Source organism: Benincasa hispida, chromosome 9 (genome assembly GCF_009727055.1).
Source record: "Benincasa hispida cultivar B227 chromosome 9, ASM972705v1, whole genome shotgun sequence".
NCBI classification, from domain to species: Eukaryota; Viridiplantae; Streptophyta; class Magnoliopsida; order Cucurbitales; family Cucurbitaceae; genus Benincasa; species Benincasa hispida.
This window is the reverse complement of record NC_052357.1, coordinates 1,555,809-1,559,245: the sequence shown is the minus strand read 5'-3', so window position 1 is coordinate 1,559,245 and position 3,437 is coordinate 1,555,809. Positions and strand designations below refer to the sequence as shown.

Here is a 3,437-nt window from a genome sequence, read left to right as displayed (position 1 = left end):
AAAGTGGAAGACAAGTGAGAAATATAATCATAACTTAGGAAGCTTTTCATTTCTCTAGGTGCTTAAAAATATTTTCAACCAATCATGACTCTTAGTTTTATCCCAACAAAAAAAAACTTAAATTCAATTAAATTTATATTTTTTTCTTTAGTGATGTGTTTGGATTGAGTTAGAAAAAATATATTTTTCAAAATTTATTTCTATTTAATTTTTTTTTGATAAAAATTATTTAAAATAAGAACACTTGTATGTTTGGCAACTTTTTTCCAAAAGTGTTTTTATTTATAAAGTTGTTTGGTTTGTTATACACTAAGGTCATGTTTACTTTGCTGCAAACATAGTCAATCAATCGTAATATGAAAAGTGGACACATTTAAATATGTTTCTAGATGATTGATTAACAATATAAATATAAAGAAAATTCCATTACACTTGCAACAATTTGAGTACGAAGTAGTAAACAAGACCTAAAAGTATTTTTATTAATGTCAAATTACTGTAAATGACGACTATAAATTAGTATGAACTAATTATTTAAAATAATGGTCTGCGGAGGTGTCCGTTTGAAGGTTGCCAGAGGTGGCGGCCATCGGCCCGTCAGAGTTGGTCGGTGGTGGTGATGGTTGGAGTCGACCAACAAATAGCAGTGATAGCCACGACAACAAAGTGGAAGTGAGGTAGATAACTTTTGAGACATTTTGATAATTTTAAGAAGTATACAAATTAGTGAGAGTTTAACTATTAAATACTTAAAAATCATTTTTCTAAAAGTTGATTTCAAGTGTTTATTCTAAACCAATTTATTTTATAAATTCATTATTTCAAAATTCGTTTTGAGTGGTTGCTAAACACTTGAATTTTTTTAAAAAAAATAACTTTTTTTTTAATTCCCTCGAAAAAGTATTCCAAACAAATCTTAAATATATTTTAAATAATGTTGAATTTTGCCTTCAAATGAAGATCGTAATTTATATATATATATATATATATTTGCTATATATATGGTTTTTGGTTTTCTAGGTCTCAAATAGGGCCTAATAGATCACATAAATATAGAAAAGCTCAATTAATTTAGTAGTAATTTATCGAGTGATACGCTTATTAATCTGTTTACATTCTTTTATAATGGATTTATTAGAAGAGGGTTGGAAATTTTATTGGCTGGTTTTGAATTAATTTAGTTGTTGTCAAGCTTATTGTTAGATGAAAATTTTTGATACTTTACAAATGATTATGTCACTATGATTAATGACAGAGTAATTACAAATTGATTAATTGTCTAAATTAAATTTGAAGGGCCAAACCTAATATAGCTTTATTGGTATATGAATGTGTTAATAACCACGAGTTTATAGTTCGAATCCTCCTACCAATTTGAAGATAAAAGAATGAAAAATTTTAAATAATGTCATGTGACTTCTTCATCATGACTTTTTGATCAAGTAAGATAACTTGATCAAATTCGACAATGTGATATTTGGGCTAAGTCCGACATTTAATTATGTCAATTTGAGCATATGACACATTACAAATTTAACTAAAAGTAGAATGTGCTTCTTTTAATTCATATAATTTTATATTGTTTTGCTCAAATAGAGAAATGGAGGTTAGAACCTGTGTCTTTGGAAGTTATTTTCACATTCGTGGATTTCCATAAATATAATTTAATTTTTACATTATGTTTACTTGGTAAATTTAGATTTTATCAGTAAAAATGAAGCCTATTATCAGTAAATGGTTTTATTTGTTGCCTGACAATTATTAAAAAAAACATTATAGGAAACAAATCAAGTCGTTGTAGTATAGTGGTAAGTATTCCCGCCTGTCACGCGGGTGACCCGGGTTCGATCCCCGGCAACGGCGATTCTTTGCTATTTGTTCTTCCTACGAAATTTTTAAGCGGAAAATCAATGAAAATTACTTCTGTCTTTCGGTATTTTTTCAATTTTTACCCCTTGAAAACAGTGAGATCAACGAACATAATCAATAAATTAAAACATCATTTTGTCGTCTATTTTGAAATTTATTCAAATTTTAGTTCTTATATTTTTAAATATATAATTTTAGCCTATATATTTTGAATGAATTTTAAATTTAGTCCCTTGAAATTAAATTTTATCAAATATGCTAAATAATAATGTCAATATGTTTTAGAATTTATAGTGAAAATATCAATAAAAATAATGATTTTTTTTTTTTTAAAAATAAACAATAAACAAGCAAGACTAAATTTAAGATTTCTTAAAAGTAGATGGACTAAAATTCAACATTTTAAAATTCATAGACTAAAATTGAACAAATTACTTCAAGTTACAAAGACCATAATGATATTTTATCTCAAAAAAATACATGTTAATTGTCGCTAAGCTATACTCATTTTGGTGAACTGTAATAAACTAATATTGATAGTTTTATATCATGCAAATATTAACAAATCAACAACTTAGTCCCTATTTGATAACCATCTTTTGTATATAAGTTTTTTTAAATTAACCTGCACTGCAAGAAATCTGGGCTTTGATGTCGGTTGGAAAAAATAAAAAGGATTTACAATGTCTGTTTCTTAAAACAATAAAAAGCATATCTTTAATGTCGGTTTTAAACTGACATTGTAGGCATATCTATAATGTCGATTTAAAACTAACATTGTAAGTGACCTACTCTTTTGACTTTGAAACAATTTTTTTAATCTCATTTTTTGTTTCTTTCCCCATTTTCATTTTCCTCTCAAATTTATTTTATTTCTAATTTAGATTTTGTACTTTTTAAAAGAAAGAAAGGAAAGCAAAAAGGAAAGTTAAATAAACTCTAGCCTCCTCTCATTTTCCCCTAAGCCCAGTCGTGTCTTCCCTCTGCCCGACCCGCTTCAGCCGATTCGCGCTTGCCCAGCTCAGTTGACCCCCGCCCAAGTGGAGCTCCAACCGACCCGCGTGTGCCTAACGATGGTGGCTCAGTTGGTTCAGATGGTCTAGACCAGTTCGGTTCAAGCTGGTTTGACCAGCTTTGACCGATTTTAGGCTATTTTGCAGTTTTGAAGGCCGGTTCAATCTTTTGTTCAAGCGGTTCGAGCTAGTTCGAAGTGTTTGGAGATGGTTCAAGGCTGTTTTCTATTTATTATTGTAATAAATGTAGCTTTCAAGTTGCTTAGGATGCCAAAACTGGTTCATTCTAGTGTGTTTATTTAATTATGCATTGTGAATGTACGAATTAAATAATTTATCTATTATGTGCATATTGTATACCATAGGATAAGTATGTAGCATGCATTGCAAGTATATTATAAGTGTTATAATGTATAGTATGCATGTGTATGATTCAATGACTTTTGATATAAGTAGTTATATTAATGCATGGAATGAATGTTTATACAATTGTTATATAAAAGCATGTTATGGATGCAAATTATGTCTATTATTCTATAAGTTGTTATAAAATTG

At 28.5% G+C, this 3,437-nt stretch overlaps 1 non-coding gene across 1 annotated transcript; it reads left to right on the top strand.

Moving 5' to 3' along the window:
• The first annotated feature begins 1,791 nt into the window (after window positions 1-1,791).
• Window positions 1,792-1,863, top strand: TRNAD-GUC. Its single transcript has one exon. It is a non-coding gene; the product is annotated as a tRNA-Asp (tRNA).
• The last annotated feature ends 1,574 nt before the right edge of the window (window positions 1,864-3,437 follow it).